This window comes from Hemiscyllium ocellatum, chromosome 20 (assembly GCF_020745735.1).
Source record: "Hemiscyllium ocellatum isolate sHemOce1 chromosome 20, sHemOce1.pat.X.cur, whole genome shotgun sequence".
Classification (NCBI taxonomy): domain Eukaryota; kingdom Metazoa; phylum Chordata; class Chondrichthyes; order Orectolobiformes; family Hemiscylliidae; genus Hemiscyllium; species Hemiscyllium ocellatum.
The window spans coordinates 29,409,816-29,427,827 of NC_083420.1; the positions used below are offsets into that span (position 1 = coordinate 29,409,816).

At 40.7% G+C, this 18,012-nt stretch overlaps 1 protein-coding gene across 3 annotated transcripts in view; it reads left to right on the forward strand.

Annotated features, from left to right (window-relative positions):
- Positions 1-6,405: 6,405 nt before the first annotated feature.
- The window catches only part of carhsp1 (calcium regulated heat stable protein 1), a 112,019-nt gene continuing 100,412 nt past the window's right edge, over positions 6,406-18,012 (forward strand). For 2 of the 3 annotated variants that reach the window (XM_060840694.1, XM_060840697.1), the window contains exon 1: positions 6,406-6,525. The gene's annotated coding sequence lies outside the window, so the exon portion shown is untranslated. Of the gene's footprint in view, positions 6,526-6,701; positions 6,768-18,012 lie in introns of those variants that run through there. The other variant, XM_060840695.1, reaches the window with a different exon arrangement.

Here is an 18,012-nt window from a genome sequence, read left to right on the forward strand (position 1 = left end):
GGAGCTGGACTTAAACCACAATCTGGTGACTCACAGGTGAGAATACTACCACTGAGTTACAGATGAAGAACTCACTACCCCATTTCACATAAAGTTATTTATTTTGAACGTCAACAACACAATGTGTAAATTACATCACATGATCATAGAATACCTACAGTATAGAAACAGGCCCTTCAGCCCAACAAGTCCACACTGACCCTCTGAAGAGTATCTCACCCAAACCTATTCCTCTACATTTACCCCTGACTAATGCACCTCACCTACACATCTCTGAACGCTATGGGCAATTTAGCACGGTCAGTTCACCTAATCTGCACATCTTTGGATTGTGGGAGGAAACCGGAGCACCCAGAGGAAACCCCCGCAGACACAGGGAGACTGTGCAAACTCCACACAGACGGTTGCCTGAGGCTGGAGTTGAACCTGGGTCCCTGGCGCTGTGAGGCATCAGTGTGAACCACCGAGCAACTGTGCCGCCCCAAACCATGCACATGCAAATACCTTACAAACAATATTCCAAAACAAAAGGTCCTTTTAAAATACAAGACTTTGAAAAAAAAACTGATCTCAAAACTCAGTTTTTTAACAGATTATCATATTTATTCTGTAAAAATGAGGAACTCCACATTATATTTTGTCTATGATGCTTTTTTATGCTATTTTGTCTTGATATGGTATCCTTGTTTAGCTCAATACAGAGTGTATAGACCAGTTGTTCTACATTCTTGTACAATGGGAAAACCTGGACTGTGGAGCAGTTTTACATAAGTGCGCATGGGAAGTTTATCAACAATCTGTTGGGATTCAAAGAGAATTCTGTCAAACAAACACTTTCATCCTTCTTGGAGCCAGTCCCACAAGTATTCAGGCAAAACTCCTGTAAAATCAACTTGGATGGACTGCGATGTCCTGCCCGTGTGCTCAAAGATATATGGGTCAGGAATTGGTCTGGTCAGTCACATGGTAGTCCCCAGGGCAAAACTCCTGATCTCCACAAGATGCCATTCTTAAATTGATGACTACTGAAAACTTTTGGGGGTTAAAACATTGGTCAGAAAGGAAGCTGACCAGTGAATTCCTTTGCAGGGACTCACAGACAGCAGACAACAGTTGATTTTGATGTGACTATGATGACTATCCACTAAGCTATTTAACCGTCCATGAAACAAAGAAAGTAGCTATCAGGATACCAGCTTTACCTGATAAATGTTTTGTCCTGTGCTGGATCCATTAAGGCAGTGCTTTGTGAATCATTGCACACTGTGACCACATTTCAAGGTTCAAAAATTTCCTTACTTTGTAATGATTAGTGGCATTTGAGGGAATAGGAGTCAGAGAAAATCTATAAAGGTAGCAGAACGGGAGACAATTATTATAACCTTGGTGATCATGACTGTAAAGTTTAAACACAGCATCCCATTTTGGGTCCCAACTCACACTTTGGATAGCTATGCATTAAGAATAAAGGAATTAGCTAGGACACACATCTGGAAAAAGCCTCCCCCTTCTCTAAATGTTTATGCTTGATTGTCGGCATATTTTTTGGGGAATTCATTTTTTGATTTTATTTGTGCCTGTTGGAGCATTGAAGGGAACAAAGTGTTTATCTCTAAGAGCGTGCTCTTAGTTATATCGAAACTATTGATATCAAGGCTAGAGACTCTCACGGCAGAAAGAACAAGATCTTTATTTCAGATTATTGCTCTGGCAAGTTACTCTAGGACACTATATTATTGAAGAAATTATTGAAAGGATGTCTTTACTTATCATTTTCTCAATCTGAGATTGGATATTGAATTTTAAGCTATTGTGATTCCCTATATTAAATATGACCCATGGTATGAAATGTTGAAATGTTTATTCTACCAGCTCCTCAAAGCTCAATGATCATCACAGAATTCATAGAATGCTTTCAAGATAAATTCTTGGAGCAGCATTTTTGGCATTGATCAGAGAGCCAGTTATATTAGACTTGGTATTATGTAATGTGGCAGGATTAGAATATAGAACATAAAGGCACTGTACAAGCCCTCCGGCTCTCAATGTTGCACCAACCTGTGAAACCAATCTAAAGCCCATCTAACCTACATTGTTCTATTCTCCTCCATATGTTTATCCAATGACATTTAAATGGCTTTAAAGTTAGTGAGTCTACTACTGCTACAGGCAGGCCATTCCACTCCCTTACTACTCTGTGAGTAAAGAACCTACCTCTGATATCTGTCCTTTATCTATCACCCTCAATTTAAAGCTATGTCCCCTTGTGATAGCCATCACCAACCGAGGAAAAATGCTCTCACTTACACCCTTTCTAATCCTCTGATCATCTTGTATGCCTCTATTAAGTCTCCTCTTAACTTTCTTCTGTCTAAACAAAAAGCCTCAAGTCCATCAGCCTTTCCTCATAAGACCTTCCCTCCTTACCAGGCAACATCCTGGTAAATCTCTGCACCCTTTCCAATGCTTCCACATCCTTCCTATAATGCGGCAACCAGAACTGTACGCAATATTCCAAGTGTGGCCACAGCAGAGTTTTGTACAGCTGCAACATAACCTCATGGGTCTGAAACTCAATCCCTCGACCAATAAAACCTAACACACCATATGCCTTCTTAACAACCCTGTCAACCTGGGTGGCAACTTTCAAGGCTAAATGAACATGGACATTGAGATCTCCCTGCTCATCTACACTACCAAGAATCTTACCATTAACCCAGTACTCTGCATTCCTGTTGCTGCTTCCAAAGTGAACCACCTCACACTTTTCCGCATAAAAATCCATTTACCACCTCTCAGCCCAGCTCTGCAGCTATCTACGTTCCTTTGTAAACTGCAACATCCTTCAGCACCATCCACAACTCCATTGCCCTTAGTGTCATCTACAAATTTACTAACCCATCCTTCTACGCTCTCAATCAGGTCATTTATAAAAATGACAAACAGCAGTGGCCCCAAAACAGATCCTTGCAGTACGCCAGTAGTAACTGGTCTCCAGGATGAACATTTCCCATCAACCAACACCCTCTGTCTTCTTATAGCTAGCCAATTTCTGATCCAAGTCGCTAAATCACCCTCAATCCCACACCTCCGTATTTTCTGCAATAGACTACCATGGGGAACCTTATCAAGCAGTTTACTAAAATCCATACACACCATATCATCTGCTTTACCCTCATCCCTGTTTGGTCACCTTCTCAAAGAACTTAATAAGGTTTGTGAGGTATGACCTACCCTTCACAAAAACATGTTGACTACCCGTAATCAAATTATTCCATTTTAGACGATTATGAACTCTATCTCTTTTAATCCTGGTCTATAATTACCAATGTTGTCTCTTCTCCCCTTCTTGAATAAGGGGACATTTGCCATCCTCCAGTCTTCTGGCATTATTTCTGTAGACAATGACGACATAAAGATCAAAGCCAAAGGTTTGCAATCTCTTTCCTGGCTTCCCAGAGAATCCTAGGGTAAATCTCATCTGGCCTAGGGGACTTATCTATTTTCACACTTTCCAGAATTGCTAACACCTCCTTCTTATGAACCTCAATCCTGTCTAGTCTAATAGCCTGTATCTCAGTATTCTCCTCAACAACATTGTCTATTTCCAGTGTGAATACTGATGAAAAATATTCATTTAGTGCCTCTTCTATCTCTTTGGACTCCACGCACAATTTCCCACTACTGTCCTTGACTGACCCTAATCTTACACTGGTCATTCTTTTATTTCTGACATAGTTGTAGAAAGCTTTAGGGTTTTCCTTGGTCCTACCTGACAAATACCTCTGATATCCCCTCCTAGCTCTTCTTAGCTTTCTCTTTAGGCCCTTCCTGGTTAATTTGTAACTTTCAAGTGTCCTAACTGAGCCTTCATGTCTCATCTTTCCATAAATCTCCTTCTTCCACTTGACGAAAGATTCAACTTCTTTAGTAAGCCACGGTTCCCTTGCTCGACCACGTCTTCCCTGTCTGACTTTACTTACCAAAGACACGCAGTCGCTTTTCTTTGAACAAGCTTCGTAATTCAATTGTGCCCATCCCTTGAAGTTTCCTTCCCCATCCTATACAATCCAAATCTTGCCTAATCGCAACATAATTGCCTTTCCCCCAGATGTTGGGGCTGCTTGGCGGGAGTCACCTCTGACACTGCTCCGACCAATTCAACTCCAGTGAAACCTCCACAAAGAAAATGATGGAATGGTATCCAATTACTTTCTTTATAATCTTAGCAAAGACTTTCTGTAGCTTGGGTTGCTCCTTGATCCTGGACATCTGGTAGAGTTCTATACAGCAGCAGTCATGGCCTTCCAAATGTCACAGCGTTTCAAATAAAAAAAACTGCCAACCTCTGCTTAACCAGCCCAGCTCTTGAAGTCATCCAAACTTCTTAACTTTATGTATGTCTTAACTTTAAGCAATTTCTGTTCACAGAACCCAGCTAAACAATGCTCTAATTTTAAAATTCTCATCCTTGTTTACAAACTATTCCATGGCCTCATCCTACCCCAGTTCTGTAATGTTTTCCAGCATAAATCCTTGAGATATTTTTGTTCTTCCAATTCTGGCCTTTTGAGCATCTCAATTTTAATCACACTACTGCTGATGCCATGTCTTTAGCTGCAAAGGGACTACTCTGTGGAATTTCTTTATTTTCTATTTAAAACTAAGAAGGGGTCACTATACTACAATTACTGCAATGTTTAAGGTTTTGACTTTGTTCTTTGTTTCTACCTTGTTCTTAAGATTTTATACCCAGGTATGTGTCCCTAAGATGGTATGTTATGTGGTGACATCATTCACTTTCTTCCGTACTCCAATACTTTTGTACTTGAGTATATGTGATAATAAAATCAAAATCAAACCCTAAACCTCTTTGTTTCTTTTTTGTCCTTAAAGGCACTCCTTAAAATCCACCTCTGACCAAATCTTTGGTCACTTGCCCGATATCTCCTTATTTAGTTGTCCTAAGTTTTGTTTGATAACTCCACTCCTTTTCACATCTAACAATTGTGATGTTTTACCATGTTAAAGGTGTTACATAAATTCAAGCTAATATTACTTCCGTTCAGTTGTACTTCAAATGCTGTGATACTGATACACAGTCCAGTTAAATTGATATTATGAATAAAAATAACCAAATTATGTAACTCCTCCTTCACAAACAATTGAAAGATTTGGAAAATGTGCTATTCATCATACAGATTTTGGCAGGTTACTTATTATATAGAAGAAATACAGTACGGAAACAGATCCTTTGGTCCAACCAGTCCAGTCGAACATAATCCTGAACTAAACTAGAACCACCTGCCTGCTCCTGGCCCACATCCTTCCAAACCCTTTCTGTTCATGCATCCATCCAAATATCTTTTATATGTTATAATTGTACCCACATCCACCACTTCCTCAGGAAGTTCTGTCTAATCTTTTTATACTGGTGGATTTCCCCAACTGTAGGTTATGGTCTGTTGAGCATGATTGAAGTTTTAAAACATTCAGAAAATATGCTATAATAAATATGACATAATGGAAATAAAAGCTGTACTGTCACATATTTTATTACTAGTAGAACTCCAATGGCATTGCTCACGATGGATCAAAGGGTATTGATCCAAGTAACAATCTAAAGAGCTTGAGTTTTTGCAGTTCTCGTTTCCCTTCATATCTTTGATTTTATTGTGTCACCACTGACAGCCGTCCCTGAATCTACCTCTGTGCCAACCTGTACAGTGTAACCTCTTCATAAAAACTCTTCACCACTCCACCTTTCTATCCTATGAGCTGTTCCTTGAAACCCATGTCTTTGGGCAAATTGTTAAACTTAATTCTCCCTGAAATGCGTCAGCATGTTATGTGTTAAAGGCACGAGATCCAAATTGTTACCAAAATGGTGTTGCTTTCAGGTGCAATGCGAGCATTACAGGAAGTGGGATGACTGCAGGGAGTGTGAGAGTTGTATACACACACACGTTATACCATTCAGTACCTGGAAACCTACTGCATTTTGTTCAAAAATCTTTAATCCTTATCTCACATCCTCTTTTAATGAATAAAAACTTTTTATTACACGCTTGAATTTATGAGTTTTTTTTAAAAGATCGAAATACTTTTTAAACGTGATATCTTTTGTTATTTGAAAACTACGTGTTCTAAATATCGTCCTCCCCTAACACAAGAGGACAGAAGCCCGGCTGCTCCACAAAATGTGGCAGTTTCTCTCCAGCATTGGAGACAACTCATTAAAGTGCAGTCACACCAGCAGAACGCAGAGCTACAGCAATACTAACAAAGTTTACACAATATAGTTTCACCTCATGTGGACTAATTGAGGGGAACACAGTCATAAAAACACACTCTCTCTCTCTCTCTGGGGAACGTGGGACGATTTCCTTTAACGTCAGGTCAGCACAGGAACAGAGACAGACTGTGTGTGAGAGAGAGAGAGACTGCGCAGAAGCTGCAGCAATAACTTGTCCTCATTCACTCTTTCATTCAACGGCTTCGGTCTCTATGTCTGTGCAGCTTCAGGTAGGAACCGCCAGAAAATCACTTATCAATGTCTTCCTTTCCCCCCACCCCACTCTATAGACATCAGTACGCAGACAGAATTGGACAGTCCACTGCTTTTATTTTTAATTGTTTTGTTTTTGGAGAGGGAAGGGCTGGGTGTCTGCTTTTGACAATGTGAAACTTGAGTCTGGCTCCTTTGTTGGATTTCGAGTTCGTTGGAGCGGTGACTGTGAATTTTATTGACTCCCGAGTGAAATGAGGTTTGTTGTGTTTTGCGGATCGATAATTATAAATTGGGGTGGGGTGGGTGTGTGTGTGTGTGGAATGCTTTCTTTTCTTGTTCGTTCCCAAGTCTCTGCTCTTCGCGCCCAAATGGGTGAAGCCCGCGTGAGATCCTGAATCTTTCAGCGAAATGTTGGATAAATTCTTGCCCACCCCCCGAGCTAGTCAGCTTGTGGAGGAGCTGGAGTGGGGGACGCTGCCCAGGGGGTTGTTCTCAATGTGTGGGCAATGAATAACTCGCCATTCCTCTACCTTCGGCATTGAGTTACAGCCTTCTCCTTAATCCCTCAGCAAACAAAACCTCGCCCTGAATCTTGGTGTGTATGTGTGTGTGTGTTTTAAAGGTCTCTGTGAAAGGTATTCTGCACCTATTTCCTCGGTTGGCAGTATCTGCACCTCCTTTAGCTGAGCAGTCCCGATTGAAAATGTCTGCTCGGACTAACATTGCGCTAAGTACTTTTGTTTGTTTTCTACAGCATTAAAAAACAAAATAGTCCCCCCATTTTTTAAAAGAACATTTAAAGTACTTGCTGGATAGTGCGGGAAGCTGTGTCTCACTCCTGACATAGTTGGTTTTGATTAACACCAGGATGGAATTAGAATGGGTAGAATTTGTACGCAATTTGCTGTTATGGAGCCTCGAAACTTCACTTCAGAAGCTGAAGTGCCGAGTTCCCCACTGGAGTTCTTACTTCCTTTTCGATGCTAGATTGAAGAGAAACATTTAAAAAATCTGCAAATACTTTTCCACACAAAAATAACTCTCAGAATTTGAGTAGTGCTAAGGGAGTTTGGAGTGATCTAGAGGGCGAGAGTTGGTAATGCTAGGAACACCCATTGTGAAAGTGAGGTGCTGTTGTGGTGAAGACTGAACATAGAATGGTGTCTGATGAACAGTGGATTGATTCAATGTGCAGACATGATAGCTAAGTGATCCTCAACTGGGAGGATTCTTCACTTCTTAATATAGGTGTAGCTGCAGTAAATTTGAATATATAGAAGTACATGAACTTACAGTGAGCAAGTAGACCATTCAGCTCAATAAGGTCGAAAACAGTTTGTTTGATTGTCAACTGATCCACCACATCAAATAGTCCCTCATTGATAACCTGGATATTGTTGATGCACAGGTTGCATTGCTTTGATTTGCCAAGACTTCTCCGAGAAGGCACCCTCATACCTGTGACCTCCACCACTGAAAAAGACAAGGGTAGCATGTGCATGGAACGCTGATGTGACTTGTGTACATACATTCCTTTGTAATCACTGGGTTCACATCCTTGAACTCTACCGAGCAACACTGTGGGAGCAACGTGAACACAACTGTAACTGCCCTTGAAGGGTGCTCACCACATCGTCAGAGCAGCTAGAAATAAACAAACATACCTTGCTATTCTTTGTAAAAATAAAACAAATATTTCTAGTTCAGGCCATTGGAGTTCAGTTCTCGATTTTACAGCAGATGATCAGGCTTTCTTCACTGGTTCAACATTTATAGACAATGGTACGTTATGAAACAATTTGTCAGATTGGAATGGCAGATATGTTAGTAGAACATGTCTTGCTGCATTTCTCATTAGTTTAGATATTTAATCAGGCTGTTCAGAATTAATCTAACAGATCTCTGAAACAGGTGTGACTTGAACCCATGGCTCATGAATGTTACCATCGCCCCACAAGAGCCCATCTAATTTGTTTGTTTTCTTTATAGTTGCTTTGAGGTTTTAAGTTGCACATGTGTTGTTCCTCTTTGTTCAGAGATGATGGAGTAATCACATAGTATCTAAAGAGAGTTGGAGCATTACGGTATTTTATACATTAGTATTTCATAGATTTTAATACCACAATTTGTAATTTTTGTGTTTGCATTAGTTCAACTAGTTACACTCATTAAAATGTTCTTAGTTTGTTAATGGATGTATTAGAGCAGTTTGTAATTGCTGCATCTTTTTCTTCATTAATGGGATGCTGACATCACTGGCTGGGCAGCATTTCTTGCCTGTCCTGGGTTGCCCTTGAAGGAGGTGGTGAGCTGTCCTTTTGAACTGGTGCAATCCATTAGGTTTATTAGGCTGGTTTTCATTAGATTTATTAGATTTTTGCTCTATTTTTCTGTTGTAATAAGTAACTACATCTATGTGCAGCTACTAGACTGCTCCATTTCAGCCAAATATTCATCTTGGTTTTTCTTGTCATATTTAAAACCATAACATTCTCATGTAGCCATGGCACGGTCCTGACCTCTATTCCCCTGAACTGGAGAGATGTAGACTTGAATATTTATGATTTGGAGATGCTGGTGTTGGACCGGGGTGTACAAAGTTGAAAATCGCACAACACTAGGTTATAGTCCAACAGGTTTATTTGGAAGCACTAGCTTTCGGAGCATTGCTCGTTCATCAGGTGGTTGTGCAGTATAAGGTCATAAGATACAGAATTTATAGCAAAAGTTTACAGTGTGATGTAACTGAAGTTATATATTGAAAAATTCTATAAATATTTATTATAAAATCTGTGTCTTACGATCTTATACTCCACAACCACCTGATGAAGGAGCAGTGCTCTGAAAGCTAGTGCTTCCAAATAAACCTGTTGGACTATAAATTGGTATTTGACTGGCTAAACCAACAGTCTGCTCTAAATATTCAATGTCAAATGTGCCATGACTATGACCACCTCATGGTTATTGATCAGCCTGCAGTCTTTAACATGGTTAACCACATCATCCGGCTCCAGTGTTCTGCTCTGTTATCTGGGTGGGGCTGCTCTTACCTGGTTCCATTCTTGTTTATCCAGTTGTGGCCAAAGAATCACCTACAATGACTTCTGTTCTGCTCCCCCATTATCACCTTGGCTCGCTCCTAATTTGTGGAAGGAGATGTGTGTGTGTGTGTCAAGTTTCAGAATAGTTAAAACATTCATTTATTTTGGTTTTATGCACATAAGTATCAACATTCTACACTTGCATTAACTTTTGTAGATTGAACCATTGGTGGAGGCTATCACCCGTGTAAAATGTTAAAATTGCTTGATTGTACCACATTTGTGATGACTGCTGCGAGAGGGTCACTGTAGAGGACCTTTACCCATCTTATGAAGGCTTTGCCCAAACCAAACTGCTCTAGAGTATAGAAAAGGTATGGCCATTCAACTCAGTCAAATGCCTTCTTTGCATTTAGAAAAATTACCAATCCCTGTATTGACTGTTGTTGACACACTTGAATTACATTAAGCAGCCTCCTAACATTATTGGAGGATCTGCGGCCCTTTGTGAAGCCTATCTGGTCCTCTTTACCAGTAGATGGTAACACAATCTCCAGCCTTAAGGCAAGAATCTTAGAGAGGATTTTAAAGTCCACATTTAAGAGTGAGATGGGCCTATATGAAGCACAGTCTTCTGGGTCCTTCCCTTTTTTTAAGAATAAGAGAAATATTGGCCTCAGTGCTGGCGGGAGACGATCATGACTGTACGAGTCATTGGATGTGTTGAGCATTGGGCCTGACAATATGCTCATAAATTCCTTATAAAATTTGCTGGGAAGTCCATCAGGACCGGGCACCTTTCCAATCTGAAGCTGCTTTGCAGCCTCCTGCACCTCTTGCTCTGATAAGGGGGCATTGAGAAAAGACTGTTGTTTGGGGGTCATGCCTGGGAGTTTCAGATCCTTGAAAAAGGATTTCATCTTGGCCCACTCCTCCTCACAACCCTCAGATTGGTATAAAGAGTAAAATCTCTGGAATGCCATATTAATCTTTTTGGAATCACAAGTTGGGTTCCTAGACCCTTCCGTAATTGACATAATGACCTGAGGGGCACTCCTTTTCCTGGCGAGATATGCTAGGTATTTGCCCGACTTGTCACCATGCTCATATAACCTTTGCTTTGCGAAAGTAAGCTCCTTTGCTGTCTGCGTGACATGTAATCCTCTGTAGCTTGACTAATGAGGGCCTGTCAAAGTAAGCCTTCTTGGTTGTTGTTAACTGTGCTTCGAGGAGACATTGCTGCTGACCTGTCTGCCACTTCCTACTGGCAGTAATGGACATAACTAACCCTCTCGCATATGCTTTGGTAGTTTCCAAAAGGACCGACGAGCTACTAACTGAGCCCAAGTTAATGTCTAGGAATGCCCAAAATTCCCTTGAAGTACTTCATAAACTTACTATCTTTAAGGATAAAGGGATCCATTCGCCAGTGCCTCGAACCCCCTGTAACATCCTTTAATCTTAACCAACAGGTACACTGGAGCATGATCGGAAATGGTAATATTACCAATTGTACAGGATGTCACCAAGTCCAGGGTTGCCACACGGGTCAGAAAAAAAAATTAATCCTGTTGTGACATCTGTGTGGATTGGGAAAAAAAAGTAAAATCCTGCCTATAGGGTGGAGCCTCCTCCAGATGTCCACCAACTCTAACTCCACACACAGATCCACTAATTGTTTAGTTGTACAGAGGGTATCGGGGGGGGGGGGGCCTTTGTGCAACCTGTCTACTGTGGGATCCACGAGACAATTAAAATCTCTCCCATGATGATATGCCGAGGCTCGAGACTGATCAGTTTAAAGAACGCATAAACCAGGAATTTGAGGGGATGAGCCGGAGGATAATAAACATTTAAAACACTATATTCTTCCCTGCTGTTCAGGGCTTTGACAATTACAAACCTCCCGTGTGTGTCTTTAACACACATTAGTAACTTAAATGAGAGATTCTTCCTCACCAATATGGCCACTCCCCTACTTCTGGTATTAAAAGATGAAAAGTAAACCCGATCAAAACCATTCTGCTGTAGTTTCAAATGTTCCCTATCATCCAAGTGTGTCTCCTGTAACAAAGCAATGTCCACCTTCTCCTTTCTAAGACTCAAAAATACCTTCCTCGTAATTGGTGAGTGACTCCCCTTGATATTCCAGGTACACCATTTAATCAAGTCATTAGCCATAATCTTCTGCAGTAGCATTTAGATTTCAGAGAGGAGGAACTCACACCACAGATTGCTGAGCCTCAGTGTCACAAGATCCATCGAACATAAACTAAAACCGCTACAGTTAACAAACCCACAAAGCTTTCAAAGATTATATACAACAAAATCAACATATAATGTGCACACAGTGCTGGATAGGGGAAATCATCCCATGATCAAAGGGGGCATCTACACGTTCCAATACACCACAGAATAGCAATGTGAATAAAGAATTTTTTAAAAAAAAAGTAAATACCCCTCCCATCCTTTGGTATAACTTAGAAATTGAAAGTACACATCTCAACCGCCACCAAACATGGTTTAGACCAGATTATTACCAATAAGAAAGATAGGAAAAGAAAGCCCTGACTGGACTTTCTTTCTCTTTTTTAAAAGCATACCCAAACAACACTAGTATTTGTACATATTGAATTTTCAGATTAAGTTAGATTTGTCCACAAAGTCTCTTGCCTTCCCCGACGTGTCAAAGAGATGTACAGATCCATTTAAGGTGATCTGAAGCACCGCCAGATACCTAGGAGAGTACTGGATCCCAAGCTCCCTCAGTCTTCTCTTGACACAGTCATATGATCTTTTTCCGTATCACCACTGCTGCGAAGTCTTGGAAGAACATGATCTTAGAGTCCTTGTAAACTAGGGCCTTTGGATCTTTCCCCTGCATTCTGGAAGCTTCCACAATTCTCTCCTTATCTCTATAATGATGAAACTGCACTGAGGATGTTGATCCAGACCTGACTTCCACGCCGTGACCAGGTGAGCCCTCTCGATCTTCAAGCCTCTCATTCCAGGCTCCAAGTTAAGGGATTTCGGCAACCGGTCCTGAATAAATTCCGCCGGCCCCTTAAATTCCTTACCCTCCTTCAGACCGACGATCCAAATATTTTTTCTCCTACCTCTGTTATTAGTCAAGCAAATTACGGACCTTTGTCTCCAGGGCCTGGATCCGATCCTTTGAGGAACCGGTATCTGCTTCCACCACTGCGACTCTGTGTTCTACCTCATTTGTCCTTTTCTCCAGGTCTGCCAGCTACAGTTCATGCGTCTGTAGCATAATAGATATTGGGGCTAGCTTCTCCTCTATCTGCTTACCCAACATCTCGTGAGATTTCGCGAGTTCCTTCACCAGGGCCTAGTAAGTAATCAAGTCCGAGAATCCTGCAGACTGGGCAGTGGGCTCAGCCTCAGACGCTTCTCCTTCTTCGGAATCCCTGGATGGTGAAAACCCGTTGATTTTTAAGTTTTCTGGGACTCTGACCTTTCCAGAGTGCCAGGATACCGCGGTGATCTGGGTAGGGCAAGTTAAAAGTTCGTCCCGCTTGTGCTGCGGAGCTCTGCGACACGATCTTTCAAGGTCACCGCCATCTTGGATCCTTTTTTTTTGTTTTGAGTATCCATTTCTGCTAGTCTTATGACGCCTCTTGAGTTGGACCTTTTTAATCAGTTTTGACTCAGGAATAGCATTGTTCTTTGGGCACAGACCATAAGGAACTGACTGAGATTGAGCACTCATTTGAATTGCCATTTTACAGGAGGTTTATCAGTCTGCTGAGTTTGATTCCTGGGCATTAGAAATGAAAAGCATATGTTTAATCAGTCCAAGTTTCTATCTGGTAATAATTTAATGTTTTAATTTAACAAAAGAAATTCTGAGAATAAATTAATATTGGTAATGTAGTCTTTGCATGGTTTAATTTTAAGGTCCTTTATGAATTAATAAAAGAACTGACAGGTAAGCTCACTAAAAGAATTTCATTAATAAAGCAAAATGCATTGACTTTAAATCTAGATTTAGCAGGGAAAAAGGGCCCTGATGATTGGTTTGGGGAAGCAATTTTAAGTAAACTCAACAGTTGAGTAAACTATCATTATTGAATTACATTCTGTTTGATAGACCAATATTAGTTATTTTTGTTGTTGGTCTGTGAGCATTGTAGTCAAGACCAACATTTATTGTCCATTCCTAACTGAGTTGCCTTTTTGAATTGTTACAGTCTGTATTGTGTTGATTAAACTTGCACTGCTTTTTTTTAGTAATTTAATACAATGGAGTGGTTTGCTAGGCCATTTCGGAGGGCAGCAAAGAGTCAGTCACACTGCTGTGGATCTGCAGGTGCACACAGGCCACGTTAGGTGAGGGGGTAGATTTCCTTCTCCGAATGACTTCGGATTAAATATTACAATTGAGTATGCTGAAAGTTAAATTTTGGTTCATTCAAGACCAGCTGTAGGACTTTAGGACATTATTTATGTGGTCATTAGTGGAGCACTTTTGGTTGTCCTTCATAAAAGGACTGTCAGTTTCCATGAAGCCTTGAACACTATTTAACCCTCTACTGGAAGAGTTCTTCACCAAATTAGTGTCAGAGGTTCTTGCTGCGCACAATATCTCTCCTGCATGGCCGACGTAAGTGATTGCTCTCAAATAATTCATTGACAGTGAAGAGTATTTTGGATACGTGAAAGGTATTGAATGCTCTTTTTCTTTTTCAAAAGTTTTGTTAAATTGTACTCGTTAGACATAAGTTTACTGTTCACAGTAGACATCTATTTTGCAATAACATTATTAAAGCGTTGGACACGGTCATTGAGGTGCTGGATGAGTGTTCTTAGCCTAATGTTTATGTAAACGTGTCTCTCTCAGTTTTTAAGCTACACAATACATGCTGCTGACATCCCAAGAGTCCCCCACCCCCGCCATCCCCCTCCCAAACTGAATTATATACACATCCTTCATGATTGGCATGATTGCTTATCATTGAATAGCACATTGACCACTTTGGGGAAACATTAAGAGTCCACCTGTAGGGATAGAAGATTCCCTTCCCTGTAGCAAATGGGTGAACAGTTGGATTTTTCCAACAAAATATTAGATTTTGTGGTTATTTGTTTTTCTGGTATTGCTCCACAGGATCAATTTCACAACTTAGTGGAATTTCAACTCTGAAAGCAAAATAGTTTGTCTGGTTTCTTAACTGCCAATTCTTGCATTGGCATGTCAATCATCAAAAGTTCTTCAGATTATGACAATGCTACTGCAGACAAAATCAAACACAAAATGCCTTCTAATATTGATTCCACCGAGAATTACGTAAATTAAGGTGTTGATGTTTGCTTTGCTTGGACACTTTGGAATTCCTAAAATGGGTAGTAACTGGAGGAAAGGAAATAAAAATTTGAGTAATGTGAGGTGTGTAAGCCTCCTATTTTTTCATGGTGACTGGAACTTCAAAGCGCAAAAAAACCCTGACCACAGTTAATATGGTTGAGAAGTTGAGATCATGAATACCACTTGATACTTGTGCAGCCATGTCAAATTCACAGTTTTAAATAATTATTTTACCAGTCACATCATTGCAATTGTAAGAAGAACACACAAATATTTCTGATATTATAATATTCACTGGAGCTTTTGTGGTTTGAAAGAACACATTCAATAGTTGGAAAAATAACCTGTTAACGCACCATGTAAATATTTTATTTGGTGACTTAAGTAATAAGTAAACATAAATAGAACCTGATTTCATATTTCTTCTAACACGAATTTAAAAGGTGAAGAATGCTACTTAGAATTTTCCAGAGCGCTGTGAAATTGGGGATATTTTTAGAATAGTTTGAGAAATCTGTGACATGTGTTTGGTATAGAGTCTCCTTGTTGCGGTTGTGTTCACTGAGCTGGGAGTTTGTGTTGCAGACGTTTCATCCCCTGTCTAGATGGCATCCTCAGTGCTTGGGAGCCTCCTGTGAAGCACTTCTGTGATGTTTCCTCCGGCATTTATAGAGACAAACCACTATAAATGCTGGAGGAAACAACACAGAAGCACTTCACAGGAGGCTCCCAAGCACTGAGGATGTCACCTAGATTGGGGATGAAACGTCTGCAACACAAACTCCCAGCTCGGCGAACAGAACCGCAACAACGAGCACCCGAGCTACAAATCTTCTCTCAAGCTATAGAGTCTCCTATTTCTTCTTGGTCACTGAAATTCCAGCGTGAAACAGTTCCAATAATATGTAGCCTGACATCCGTTAACTGTGGTTGACAAATTAGGATCATTGCCTGTTTTTAAAAAATTCAGTAGCGAAGGGTGTTTTTAGACCAAAATTGGCAATCCGAAACACAGCATGTTCTTTTTGAAGTGAATTGTGCTAGACGCCATTTTGGTGAGGATATTGGTGCACACTCAGGTGAACTGGTTTCACCAGAATGTTGAATGGACATATGACCATGTCAATCAGCACGCAATGCTGATTTATTGCTCTTGGTGTACTTTTATGGTACTTCAAGTTTCAGGTTGTGCACTCTCTTCACACTCATAACTGACTATGTATTCAGAAGCTGGCAAGACCCTTTTACACCAGCATTATTTAATTGGATAATTGCTTTTTCTCAGTTTCATTAGTTGCTGGTTGAATTATTCTGAATGTTGTTTAAAATCCACAAGAATTCTATGTTTTTCTAAGGTTCTTTCAAACTGTAAATATCATCAAGAAGTGATGTGCCAAAGCATGTAGTTTGCTGACTTCTGCACTCTGCAGAAACCAGTTGTCCCCAGAAATGAAGTAGCCATTTCCCTTAGAAATACAATGTGATTTGGAAAATGAAGAAAAAACAGAGCAGCACAAGATTCTGGAAGGAGAAAAGGGAACTCAGTTGCGGACCATGCCTGCCCACAGTATTAAAGCAGCGCTTGCTAGTTTTATCTCTACTATTGACCATAGCTATCCCAATAGTAGCCAGTTCTATTCGCTTCATGGAATCAGTCATGATCCTATTGAGCAACAGAGAAGGTTTGAGAGCCTAAATGGCCGCCACCTGTTCCTATTATGGACATGGAGATAGTCTATTCCACCTTCATTAGCTCCTCCTGCCTCTGGCTGTGTGACTTGCATGAGAAAAAAGAGGCTGAGAGTGTCCAGCGATCTGTAAAGTTTCCTTAGGGTTTTCTTTATTACAGTAGCTCATGTCTCATTCTTCTAAAAGCTAATGTGTATATGTCTACCCTGTTCAACAATTTTTCATTTGATAGTCTCTGTTTCCTTTTCTGAACTGTTTCTAAAACAGTCATATCCTTTTTCAAATCCTCTGTGGACTCTTTAACTCATTTTGACAATGCAACAGTCAGCATTTTGGGAGTGCCTATTGCCAAAAAGAATTTGTGATTCAAGAGGGCAGCTCACTGTCACCTTCTGAAGAGCATCTGGGGATTGGCAGCTAGCAAAACCCACATTGGATGAATGAATAAAAAGCAGACAGTATGTTCCTACTTATTTTGGAACCAATGGCAACTTTTAGCTTTTTGTGTTTGACTCCTTCATCAGTTTGAAATAACCTTTTACAGTGTTGTTCTTGTGTTGTACAGCTATGCAAACTGTGCGTGGGAAATCATGTCTCACAAACTTGATTGAGTTTTTTGAGAAAATAACAAAGAGGATTGATGAGGCAGAGCAGTAGATGTGATCTATATGGACTTCAGTAAGGCGCTTGACAAGGTTCCCCATGGGAGACTAATTAGCAAGGTTAGATCTCATACAGGGAGAACTAGCCATTTCGATGCAGAACTGGCTCAAAGGTAGAAGACGAAGGGTTGTTTTTCAGACTGGAGGCCTGTGACCAGTGGAGTGCCACAAGGATCGGTGCTGGGTCCTCCTACCTTTTGTCATTTACATAAATGATTTGGATGCGAGCATAAGAGATACAGTTAGTAAGTTTGCAGATGACACCAAAATTGGAGGTTTAGTGGACAAAGAAGGTTACAACAGGTCATGTTGTGGCTGTACAGGACATTGGTTAGGCCACTGTTGGAATATTGCGCACAGTTCTGGTCTCCTTCCTATCGGAAAGATGCTGTGAAACTTGAAAGGGTTCAGAAAAGATTTACAAGGATGTTGCCAGGGTTGGAGGATTTGAGCTATAGGGAGAGGCTGAACAGGATGGGGCTGTTTTCCCTGGAGCGTCGGAGGCTGAGGGATGACCTTATAGAAGTTTACAAAAGTATAAGGGGCATAGGGTGCAGGTTTGCTCGCTGAGCTGTAGATTTGAGAGCCAGACATTTCATTACCTGGCTAGGTAACATCATCAGACCTTCACTTGGAGGTCGCCACTGATGATGTTATCTAGCCAGGTAATGAAACGTCTGGATATCAAACCTACAGCTCAGCGAGCAAACCTACACCCTAAACCTCAACCCGAGCTACAAATATGAGGGGCATGGATAGGGTAAATCGGCAAAGTCTTTT